Raw genomic sequence first — 12,024 nt, 5'->3', positions numbered from 1 at the left:
TCTATATGTATGAGATTCATTGTATTTATTAAGTCTCCTAACAACAAATCTAAGGCAGGTATAGTGCTACTACAATCCCCAATACATGTATCCCTGGTGTGGGGCTTTAACCCCTTCCCGCGATACACCCATTGAGTTGTTGGAGAAAATCAGTCGGCTCCAGCATCCTCTCCATGGTCAGCCCGACCAGCCCTCTGTGATTAGCCTGTGAAATCATATTTCTTGAAGATGGGTACCCAACTGAGCAAATACCTTTGGTATAAGTTCTCTCACGGACATCCAACACCTTAACCCCTGTTGGTAAGGATTCGTAGCACGGGCGATGATACTCTAACCATATGCATTCTATATGGCATAGTATGAAGTGTATAAGGTTCCTGCATCCCATACCCTTCATTTCCAAGCCGACTACGGCATCTAAACTAGCAATTATCTATAAGCAATAACATCAATTTCCAACATCCATCATATAAAAACCAGAGTAAATAAGATTCTAAAGTAAATTAAATGAATAAAGACAGTAAAGTAATTATTGTTGTGTCATGACTCATCAGTCATGTTACACCTGCACGTATTGTGTGATTCCACTCACCTTGTTCAGGTCCTGCTTGTCCTTCAGTCTACCCGGTCTCTATTGGGTTCGACATTGCACTCCGCACCCGGGGCTATAACCTATGTTAACGGGACCATTAGAACATATTAAACATTGTTTAGAAAGGGGTTAGAGTCCTAAGGTTGGCCTAGAGTAGGTTGGGTTTAGGTTTGAATGTCAATTCATTAAGTTGGAATTCTTTGAGACTTGCACTGGGCCTTTGGGTCAAACGGCCAGTGCATCACCCAGATAATGGAAACACAACAAAGTGGGGTTTTATTCATGGGTTCCCTTTGTTCTAAGTCATAATAGTTTGTGTTTGCATAAGTTCTCCCCATGGTTGCCTTAGGTTTTGGTCTCAGGGTCCTTCTTTGGATCATGGCCATCGGGGCTCATCGGTGCACCCAAGCCATGGATGGTAGCAAGAGTGGATAGGGTAGTGTTTTATGGTGATTTTCATGCTCCCCATACTATTCTAGGGATGTGGGTAAGGATCCAAGAGGCTAGAGTCAAATTAGATGCCAAACAACAACACTGGGCGTTTGGGTGCAACTTCGAATGCAACGCACAGTCCCTGTTGGACACGGGATTTTTGAATCCAACACTGGTTTTGGCTGCCGATTTCTTCCTATTTCCGATTTAGGATGATTCAAGGGGGTAGCACATCACTCATTTAGCCTAATTGAATGATTCTATGGGACCCCTAAACCCAATTTGCTAATGGGTTGATGGATTGGGTCCAAGCATCTAAGGAATTCAAGCATACAAGGCTGAAATCAAACATGTAACTACTCTAATTCCTATAATTCATACAAGAGCAGTCATATTTACCCATTACAGCAACTATCCTAAGCTATAACACACTAAATATAGCATGCATGTAAAGATCAATGCTTCTAGCCTATCATTTATATGATATATACATGTTTTATCATAAAACAATCCAACTAACATGGCTGGAAACGAAATTGATGAACTAACAAGTTATGATCAGTATAGATAGCAAGTAAGACATAAGGAACTGAGCATGCATGGATGATCCATAACTTTCCTAGTGTTCTAAATGGTGAATTCATAGCAAGAACACTACTACATGGCTGTATAGCTTGGACTCATACACAAAGGACATAAGGTATAGCATAGTAAGATAGGTAGACTGAGCTCTAGTTTGGTTACCTTCAGCTAGGGAGAGGTCGGCCGAGACTCCTAACCCAATCTCTCCCTTCTTTTCTTCTTCTCCTTCTACTTCTCCTTCCTCTTCCTCTCTTTCTCTCCATGGTTTGAACAGTAGGAAGTTCTGTTTTAAAACCCAGCCTTATATTTATAGGCCCAGGTTCACTAAGGCCTGTTTGGCCAAGGCTGCCCCCCAGTGAAAATGCATTTTTCACATGCTTTACAGCATTTTTATATATGTAGGTGGAGCCCACATGGTTCTAAGGTTGGGGGATCCCTTCGATAAATCCTAGGGGATGATTTGGAGGTGTTTGATAGCAATGCTCATAGTTCCCAGAAGTTTGGAGTGGAAATTACAAGTTTCAGCAACTCTGGGACTTGCACTGGGCGTTTGGGTCCATCGCCCAGAGAATGCTGTTTTGTTGATTTTTGCTGTGGCCTGCCACAGGGGTTGGGGCTTCCACATGGGTACCTTCCCTCACTCATTTATTAAGGCAAAACAGGTATGATTATGGGCATGGCCCCTAGGTACGCATTAGGGAGAAATTACCTGGAATCAGAGCCATACATCAGGTGATGGGCTGAGCAACTACAGGGTGTTGCAACCCACCTTCTTACAGGTATGTTGGATGTCATTTGTGGGGCTCCCCTCTGATCTTAACCACAGGGTTGATACACCACAGGGTATTTGAGTGGGTGACCTCAAGCTCCTATTCTTCAAGCAAGGTCTTAGTCAAATTGGGGCAGGTTTAACATTCTCCCCTCCTAACAGAAATTTCATCCTCGAAATTGGCATACCTTGTTGTCCAAAGAGTTGAGGATATTTATCACGCATTTCCCCTTTACATTCCCAAGATGCTTCCTCTGGTGGGCGATTTTCCCATCGAATTTTAATGAACGCAACGTGCAGTTGCGGAGGTCATGTTCCTTTCTATCCAATATCTCCGTTGGCTGCTCCTCATATGTCATGTCAGCATCCAGCTGCTCTGGTTCAGCTGAGAGTATATGTGTCGGGTTGTTGATGTATTTATTTAGCATTGACACATGTAATACATCATGGATGCCCTCCAAAGATGGCGGTAGGGCCAACCAATACGCCACTAGACCGACCCTCCTTAAAATTTCATATGGTCTAATGTAACGCGAGCTCAGTTTTCCCTTCTTGTTGAATAGCAACAGACCTTTTGTCGGAGAAACCCAGAGGAATACCTTCTCACCAACTCCAAACTCAATGTCCTTCCTCTGGTTGTCGGCGTAGCTCATTTGTTTGGACTGAGCCGCTTTGATATTTTCTCTTATCACATCCACCTTCTCACAAGTTGCTTGTATCTTCTTAGGACCTAGATACCTTCGCTCCCCAACTTCGTCTCAGTACAATGGTGTGTGGCACCTCTTGCCATACATGGCCTCATATGGTGCCATGCCAATTGTGGAGTGGTAACTATTATTGTAAGCGAACTCTATCAGGGGAATATGAGTGTCCCAACTGTCCTTCATTTCCATCACACAGGCTCTGAACATGTCCTCCAAGGTTTGTATCGTTCTTTCAAATTGTCCATCCATGTGGGGATGGAAAGTTATGCTAAGATTTAGCTGAGATCCCAAGGCCTGTTGTAGGCTCTTCTAGAATCTTGATGTAAATCGGGGATCCCTATCGGATACAATGTTGACGGGCACGCCATGCAGGCGGATCACATTTTCAATGTAGAGTTGGGCGAGCCTTTCCATTGAGTAAGTTGTCTTGATGGGAACAAAGTGGGCTGCTTTGGTTAATCCATTGACTATTGCCCAGATTGCGTTCGCTCCCTTCCTCGTATTCGGCAAGCCGGTTACGAAGTCCATAGTAATCCTTTCCCATTTCCATTCCGGAATTGGAAGTGGTTGCAATAATGAGACTTATTTCTCTTCTCCATAAAAACCAAAATACGGAATGTATTGATCACTATATGCCAATTAGTCTATGTGCAGTGGTAGTGAAAGTATTTACTAAGATTATGAACTCTAGACTCAAAGATGTTCTTCCTCATTTGATCTCCGCTATGCAGTTGGCTTTTCTCCTAGGGTGTTCTATTTCTAATAATGTATTTGTTGTGCATTGATGAGCACATTTATGTGCAAAATCTTAGGGTCATAGAGCATGCATTTTTATACTTGGAATGGAGCTACTTGAGGTTTTTTGTCTGTGTTTTCAGGTTTTAGGTGAATTTTTGTGAAAATAGAGCAAATGATGCTAAGGAACCATTTTTAAGCTATTAAGTGGTGTTTGGCAGTAGTCGGAAGCATCCAGGAGTCGAGAAAATCAAGTTTGGATTGAGCACTGAAAGAATCATGCCAATTAGTCAAATTTGAAAGTGAGTACAGTGAGCCCCTTAGCATAATTTTGAAGTGTTAATAGTATGGATGTGTAGCCCGTCGAGTCAGCTTCGCAACAGTTCAAACGGCACTTGATTCTGAGCTGAAACGAAGAAGTTACGGCCGTTTCCGTAATGACACGCGAAAATGGCATGCCACTGGTTCAATTTTTATGATAGGGGTTTGTTTATAATTATTGAAAATTGATTGGGGATAAAGTAAAGCCAAAGTTTGGATTCGAGGGGTCATATTGCAATAATCAGAAGTTATCTTTTCTGTTAGCCGAAAGATTCCATTTGGAAGGCTCTAGAGTAGTCCAACTTCAACTTGAGATATCTTGGGTTCCCGAACTCCAAATTGGATGAAATTTGGGTCTATTTTGGGTGATTTTTTGCAAGGAATGCAACAGTGAGGCCTATATAAGCATCTCATACTCCACGTTTTTTGAAGGACATAATGGAGATTTAATTAATTCTTGAAGGGAATCCTAGTCATCACCCTCACTCTCTCTCTCCTCCAACTTTTCAAGGGTACTTTAGGGATTTAACTATGGATAGATTTCTTTTGAAAAATATTCTCTCATCCATGAAAGGTTGAAAAGTCAAAGATGCCTTAATCACATTACTTGGAGAAGACTCCTACAAAGAAAAGGAAGCACAAGAATAAAAATAGAAGGTCCACTTTTTGAAAAATAGAAGGTTTATGTAGCTAAGATTTTTATTTCTCCCACTTTCTATTTTTTCTTTTTTCTTGGAGTTCAAGTCTTTTTATAAAGGAAGGAGAAGGGAATATTTCTCCTACCTCTTCTCTCTTCTTTTCTCCTTCTCCTATAAATACCCCTTGCTCTTGGATTGTAAAAGTGTTAGTTCTAGTTCAGTTTTAGTTAGTTTTAGTTTAATTTTCTAGTTCAGTTTTTAGTACAATTTTTAGTTCAATTAATTAGTGAAATTTCTTCTTCTCTTCTTCTAGTTTTTTACTTTATAAGTTCTAGTTTGATTTTATGATTTCAATTCCATGGTTGTAATGCTTTTGATTCATGCTTTAATTTTATGTCTTCAATTTGGTTGTAATAATTTAATTCTAGTTTAGTTTTAAAGCTTTCTAGTCTAGGCTTCTAATTCTAGTGAGAAGAGTTAGAGACTTGGAAGAGGAAGCCATGCAAAGATTAATCAAGTATCCAAGCTTCATCAAATTCCATTCATGCAAGGCCTAGTTAATTTATGCACTTTCAACTTTGAATTGGTAGCGCCATTTCAAGTGTGAGAAGCAAACAATTTTAATCCGGTTCAAGCACATTTGGGTTTCACTCCTTTAATCTCTTAGTCTCATTCTTCTTTTGTTTTTTTTATGTGATTGTAATGTGTGGCTGCAATTTATTCCTTCCAATCCGCTTTAATTTTGATAGGTTAGATGCTTATGTGTTAGGACGCCAATTCAATTCCTTAGATGCGTAATTTCGCTAGATGCTTGTGAGTTAGGACGCGTTAATTTAATTATCATTAGTTTAGTCCACCACTTTAATTAATTTGGTTCACTTTGCATTGCTTTAAAGTGAGTAAAATAGAGTGGCGTACATCTCCTTGAGTTCGACCCGTAGCTACGATTGATCTGTACGCTTGCGATTATTATTTCTTGCAAACAAGTTTTTGGTGCCGTTGCCGGGGAGATTATTGACCATTTTATTTTTCTGATTGTTAAGTAATTCGAAGTGCTTTAATTTATTTTCCTTCTCCTCTTCTTTTTCAATAATAAAAAAAAAATATTTTAGGGATACGTCAATTTTGGATAGTTGGATAATTTATGCATGTCTGGAATAATGGGAGGTACACCTCCACCTATGACTTTGGGGGAAAGGTTTAAACAGGCTAGGGCGGCCAAAAGTAGTGAATTAGAGAACCACTTTGCACCACCCCAGTACAATTTTGTTCCCCAACCCAACTATGGGCTTTCAGGAAATTTTGATTAGTTACATCCCCAGACTATCTATGTTATGGAAGGATGCCCTAATCTTTATGGGGGTAACTATGTTAATGAGAATGTGAGTCCTCTATTTCAGTACAATTCTTTTGGCACTTACAATCAGGGGTGGAGTGATCATCCCAATTTCTCGTGGGATCAATGGAATAACCAAGCTGGACCTCCAATTTTCAATATCATGGTTAGTTTGGTCCTCCAATGCCCAACCCTCCATTGAATCTCAATGAGCCACCTCTCCTTGAACCATATCACCAACCCCCTGAGTTTCAGAAAATGGGTGAGGAGGCCAGAATGAGTGAGCTTGAGTGGAAAGTTACCCTTTTCATAGAAAGTAGTAACAACATGGAGAAGCAACTCTCTCAACTGATCACCATGATACAGGAGGAGGAAATGGGTAAAATACCTAGTCAGATTGAACCTAGTCTATGTTATCAGATTCCAGTTCAGAATGAACCACCCCATCCCCAGTTTAATGATGTTGAAAGTCCACCACCCCAGTTAGAAGTTAATGAGAGTCACTCCCAACAAGATGATTTTCAGGATGATTTAGGTGTTGAGATTGAGTTTCTTGAAGATGTTAGTGAAGCGAAGTTTGATGAGCCATCTGGGGAAGTCTAACTTTTGCCTGAAATTTTTGATCTTAGTGAGCCTAGTGTTTCTACTGATTTAGAATCAGATTTTCATGATAACATAGAAATCTAGGACATTCGATCTCCCTCTCTCTCTTTGGAAAACCCAGATAATTGTCATTCTGAGGATTGTTTTGTCCCGTATGTTGATTGGTCCAAACCTCCTAGGTTTGATGATTTTATTGAGGAGGACAATGTTAGTCATGATGCTCTTCAAGCATATTATTGTGATCCTTATTTGGCAAACCAAGTTATGCAAAAGGCAGATAGTTTTACTGCTAGGATTGATTTGAGTAAACCTACCATTTTTTATGATTATCTTGATGAGGTTACTGATATTCATGATCCTTTTGATGCTTACTGCGATCCATTCTTGGTTGATTTTGGTGATAATGGCATGCATTCTGTATTGACAATGGGAGGGAATGGAAGGATTTATGGCCTGAGTTTTATTGCTTTCATTTTCCACTATCCCATGTGGACAGATTTTTCTGTTGAGTATTTATCATTTGTGCTTAACTTCCATGTTATTTCTCGCTTTACTAAAATTCATGGTCAAGTATATTCTGGTTCTGAAGCTCTTTCTACATTTACTGACCATGGATTGAGATTTCTGTTGCTGCCCCTAGCACTTTTTGTCAAGCTCATGACTCTTCATGATCCTCTTTGTTATCTCCTGGTATGTCTGCCATCCCTTGTCCTTATTCTTTCTTTTCTGCATGCATTGAGGACACTGCATGAATTAAGTGTGTGGGGGGGGGGGGGGTGTGTTGGACTTAATTGGTGAATTTGGTGAATTTTGATTGTGGCGGTAGTTTTGATTTTGTGCATACGTTTCTTTGATTGCGAAGCGAGAAAAAGAGGGAATTAGGTGCCCTAGCTTGCGAAATAATAAAAAATCCCTTTTCAAAGACGGTAGTTGGTATGTATCCAGGGAGAGGGGCTGAGTTGAAAAATATGAGCACTATTTTGTTTGATGGCTAGATTCCTCTATGTGTTTTATGAACCCTTTGATCTTTTGGCTAGTAGTTGAGACCAATTTGTTTGTGGCAAGACAATGAAAGTGATGAAAGTAAAAAAAAAAAAAGAAAAGAAGAAAGGACTTGGAATTCCTTGGGACTAGATATTGCCTTAGGAAGTAGGGTGACTTGTTCGAAATGCCTTGAAAGGAAACTAAAAAAAAAAACACTCTTGCATCAGTGTCTCAATGTCTTTATGGATATATGCAAAAAGCGAAGCTACCAAGTACTTGGGTGTCTGGTGTATGCTCCACCATGTCATTAAGAGAACAGTAGTGGAGTAGAAATAGAGTTTACTGTTGAGAAAGAAAAGCTTTTGCCTTAATGCCTGAAAAAAAAGTATGGTAAAAATTGTTCAAAGCCTAAGTCTTTGGTTCCATTGATGCTAAGAGTGGTTTACCTGAAGGTGAGTAGTGTTCAGAAGATATGAGGAGATTCCTTAATCTTGATGCATGCTTGTTACTTGAATTGATGTGGGGGGATAAAATTCAAGTGTGGGGGAATCTTTAGCTCCTTGATCTTTAGTTAAGCACCTTTTGGGATTATGTGCACTATCCTACTTATGCCATGATTAAAATTTGCAGCATTCTTTCTTTTTATTGAATTTTGGGTGTACATTCATTGCAAACACCCATGAAACACAACTCATCCACTAGGGGTAACCTAGGGGTTTAAAGGCTTGTTGCACATGCTAAGTGCAACCGTGATTCCTACGAAAGTGAGTTAGGATTTCTGCATTCTAGATTAGTTTTTTGTTTTTGTTTACTTGAGGACAAGCAAACTTCAAGTGTGGGGGAATCTGATGAGCATAATTATGTGCGAAATCTTAGGGTCATAGAGCATGCATTTTTATACTTGGAACGGAGCTACTCGAGGTTTTTTGTTTGTGTTTTCAGGTTTTAGGTGAATTCTTGTGAAAATAGAGCAAATGATACTAAGGAGCCATTTTTAAGCTGTTTAGTAGTGTTTGGCAGTAGTAGGAAGCGTCTAGGAGTCGAGAAAATAAAGTTTGGATTGAGCACTGAAAGAATCACGTCAATTAGTTAAATTTGAAAGTGAGTACAGTGGACCCCTTAGCATGATTTTGATGTGTTAATAGTATGGATGCGTAGCCCATCGAGTCAGCTTCGCAATGGTTCAAACGACACTTGATTCTGAGTTGAAACGAAGAAGTTACGGCCGTGTCCGTAATGACACGCGAAAATGGCATGCCACTGTTTCAATTTTTATGATAGGGGTTTGTTTGTAATTATTAAAAATTGATTGGGGACAAAATAAAGTGAAAGATTGGATTTGAGGGGTCATATTGCAATTATCAAAAATTATCTTTTCTGTTAGCCGAAAGATTCTATTTGGAAGGCTCTGGAGCAGTCCAACTTCAACTTGAGATATTTTGGGCTCCCGAACTCCAAATTGGACGAAATTTGGGTCCATTTTGGGTGATTTTCACAAGAAATGCAACCGTGAGGCCTATATAAGCATTCCATGCTCCACGTTTTTTGAAGGACAGAATGGAGATTTAATTAATTCTTGAAGGGAATCCTAGTCATCACCCTTACTCTCTCTCTCCTCCAACTTTTCAATGGTACTTTAGGGATTTTACTATGGATAGATTTTTTTTGAAAAATATTCTCTCATCCATGGAAGGTTGAAAAGTCAAAGATGCCTTGATCACATTATTAGAGAAGACTACTACAAAGAAAAGGAAGCACAAGAATAAAAATAGAAGGTCCACTTTTTGAAAATTAGAAGGTTTATGTAGCTAAGATTTTTATCTCTCCCACTTTCTATTTTTTCTTTTTTCTTGGGGTTCAAGCCTTTTTGTAAAGGAAGGAGAAGGGAATATTTCTCCTACCTCTTCTCTCTTCTTCTTCTTTTCCTATAAATACCCCCTTGCTCTTGGGTTGTAAGAGTGTTAGTTCTAGTTCAGTTTTAGTTAGTTTTAGTTCAATTTTCTAGTTCAGATTTTAGTACAATTTTTAGTTCAATCAATTAGTGAAATTTCTTCTTCTCCTCTTCTAGTTTTTGGCTTTCTAAGTTGTAGTTTGATTTTATGATTTCAATTCCATGGTTGTAATGCTTTTGATTCATGCTTTAATTTTATGTCTTCAATTTGGTTGTAATAATTTAATTCTAGTTTAGTTTTAAAGCTTTCTAGTCTAGGCTTCTAATTCTAGTGAGAAAAGTTAGAGACTTGGAAGAGGAAGCAATGGAAGGATTAATCAAGTGTTCAAGTTTCATCAAATTACATTCATGCAAGGCCTAGTTAATTCATGTACTTTCAACTTTGATTTGGTAGCGCCATTCAAGTGTGAAAAGCAAGCAATTTCAATCTGGTTCAAGCACCTCTGGGTTTCACTCCTTTAATCTCTTAGTCTCATTCTTCTTTTGTTTTTTTTTTTTTTATGTGGTTGTGATGTGTGGCTGCAATTTATTCCTTCCAATCCGCGTTAGTTTTGATAGGTTAGATGCTTATGTGTTAGGACGCCAATTCAATTCCTTAGATGCGTAATTTCGCTAGATGCTTGTGAGTTAGGACACGTCAATTTAATTATCATTAGTTTAGTCCACCACTTTAATTAATTTGGTTCACTTTGCATTGCTTTAAAGTGAGTAAAATAGGGTGGCGTACATCTCCTTGAGTTCGACCCGTCGCTACGATTGATCCGTACGCTTGCGGTTATTATTTCTTGCAAACATGCATGAGCTCTTCAATTACATTAATAAGAAAAAGAAAGACAAGAAACAACTTCTAACGCTAAAGTTAGACATGAAGAAGGCATATGACTGGGTGGATGTGGATTTGTTAGAAAAAGTACACCTCAAACTCGGGTTTTGTAACAAATGGGTGATGATGGTAATGTGTTGCCTTTGCTCGAATTCGTGTAAACTTATGGTGAATGGGGTAGTTCGGGGAAGTGTTGTTCCATCTCGGGGCATTTGTCAAAGGGATCCGATTTCACCAGCTTGTTTTTATTATTTGTTCTCAAGCCTTTAGTAGCTTAAAAGCGGAACCAGAAGGGATAAGTAGAGAAATCCGTGTTCGAAATCGTACAATGCATGCAAATATCTCATCTCCTCTTTCCATATGACTACCTTTTATTCTCTGATGGTTAACTATCAGAAGTATGCCATTTGAGACAATGTCTGGATTGGTATTGCACGACTAGTGGCCACGCTATAAATCTCCAAAAATCGCCCCTATGCTTCAGCCCAAACACTCTGACTCACTTTCGCCAATCATTTTCTCAAGTCTTGAAGTGTCATATGATAAAGGTCCAAGTAAATATTTTGGCCTTCCAACGGAGTTTGGCACTTCCAAAGCTCAATTATTTAAGGATATCTCTAACAAAGTTGAGAAGCGATTTAGTGGATGGGAAAAGAAATTGTTATATCACTCGGGTAAAGAAATCATGCTTCAGTGGCTTTCTCTCTCTCGAATTATAAGTGTTCACACTTTAAGCTTCCCAAATCACGCCATAATCTCTTGAGGAGGGCAACAACCTAGTTCAATTTGGGTGATGATTCTGAGAAGAAGAACATACATTTGATTTCTTGGCGTAGACTTTGCCTTTCTAAGGGGAAAGGTGGTTTAGGTTTCCGTGATCCGACCTTACAAAAAAAGCCTACTTATGCAAGGTAGCTTGGCGATTACAGTCTGACCCTGATTCCTGTGGACAAAGTTCATGAAGATGATCTACCTTCCTAACCATAAATTACTTGATGCAAAAAAAAAAAAAAAAAGAACTTTCTTGATGTAAAGTTAGGCTTGAAACCTTCTTGGGCCTGGCATAGCATTATTCAAGGAAGGGATGTCCTCAAAATGAGTCTTCTTTGGCATGTGGGGAAAGGCGATAAAGATCAAAATTTGGTCGGATAATTGGCTACCCACTTCACTAAATTTTCAACTACAATATCTACCATTACAAGATTGTCCTCTCCATTTTGTTGAAGAGCTTATTGACCAAGAAAATAGAATATGGAACCAAGAGTTATTAGAGCTATATTTCCACCCAGCAAATAAGGAAGCTATCCTTCAAATTCCGTTTGGTCTGTTTGAAAGTGATGCCTATCAATTTGGGACGCTTCGAGGAAAGGCTATTTCTCTGTTAAAAATGCTTACCATTTATTAACCAATCAATGGCTATTTGAGCTGGCCGACTGCCCAACAACGGCTAGGGGACATTCTTGACATCACATGACAAACCAAGTTTGGAAGCAGATTTGGAACTGCTTTACTATCCCAAAGGTGAGAATCTATTATGGATAATCTGTGCCAGGG

Source organism: Telopea speciosissima, chromosome 9, assembly GCF_018873765.1.
Source record: "Telopea speciosissima isolate NSW1024214 ecotype Mountain lineage chromosome 9, Tspe_v1, whole genome shotgun sequence".
Taxonomy (NCBI): domain Eukaryota; kingdom Viridiplantae; phylum Streptophyta; class Magnoliopsida; order Proteales; family Proteaceae; genus Telopea; species Telopea speciosissima.
The sequence above is the reverse complement of the archived record's forward strand: the minus strand, read 5'-3'. Positions refer to the sequence as shown.